Below are 814 nucleotides of genomic sequence, written 5' to 3' on the forward strand. Positions count from 1 at the left end.
GATTTAGGATGTGTGTGTGCGTGTGCTGACTAACAACAGTAGAAGAAAAGGAAACCAATATAAGAGTAGTGAGGTAGAAAAATAATGACCTTTCAGTGTAGTTTGGCTCTGCGGCGGGGGCGGGGTGGGGGCTGGGTATGTATTTAAGAGCACTAATAGGCCTGGGGATGGAGAATAATGATTGTCCTAGTTGTGGTGAGAAGGAGACCTGAGCAGCTCCAAATCACAAGGACATGGATAAGAACAGTATCTATAGGACTTCCCTGATGGTCCAGTGGCTAAGACTCTGCACTCCCAATGCAAGGGGCCCAGGTTCAATCCCTAGTCAGGGAACTAGGTCCTACAAGCAACAATGAACAGTTCACGTGACACAAAAAGAGATCCACATGCCATAACTAAGACCTCGTGTAGCCAAATGAATAAAATAAAATGAAGTATAATATTTAAAAACCAACAGTGCGATATTAGGAGTTCACCTTGGGAAAAAAATTACAGGAGGGTATTTAATCTACAAATTATGAACAAATTAGCTTTTTACTTAAACACATAAGTGGTAAACTCTTTAGAGTTATTAGTATTAAACAAGTGGTTATTATTTATAATCAGTATCTGAGGAAACTATAGACAAGCAGGTGGGCTGATGACACATAGTTAAATATACTCAAAAGATGAAATTACATTGCAAATTGTCTGTAGTTAGTGGTGTGATTGGAATAAGCGTTACATTTGTGCTTGGTAAGGTCAAAGTGAAAGTGAAAGTGATATTGGAGGAGGAAATGGCAACCCACTCCAGTGTTCTTGCCTGGAGAATCCC

General features: G+C 40.0%; 1 non-coding gene across 1 annotated transcript; it reads left to right on the forward strand.

Annotated features, from left to right (window-relative positions):
* Positions 1-260: 260 nt before the first annotated feature.
* TRNAG-CCC (transfer RNA glycine (anticodon CCC)) lies at positions 261-333 on the forward strand. Its single transcript has one exon. It is a non-coding gene; the product is annotated as a tRNA-Gly (tRNA).
* The last annotated feature ends 481 nt before the right edge of the window (positions 334-814 follow it).

Source organism: Capricornis sumatraensis, chromosome 13 (assembly GCF_032405125.1).
Source record: "Capricornis sumatraensis isolate serow.1 chromosome 13, serow.2, whole genome shotgun sequence".
In the NCBI taxonomy this organism is placed as follows: Eukaryota; Metazoa; Chordata; class Mammalia; order Artiodactyla; family Bovidae; genus Capricornis; species Capricornis sumatraensis.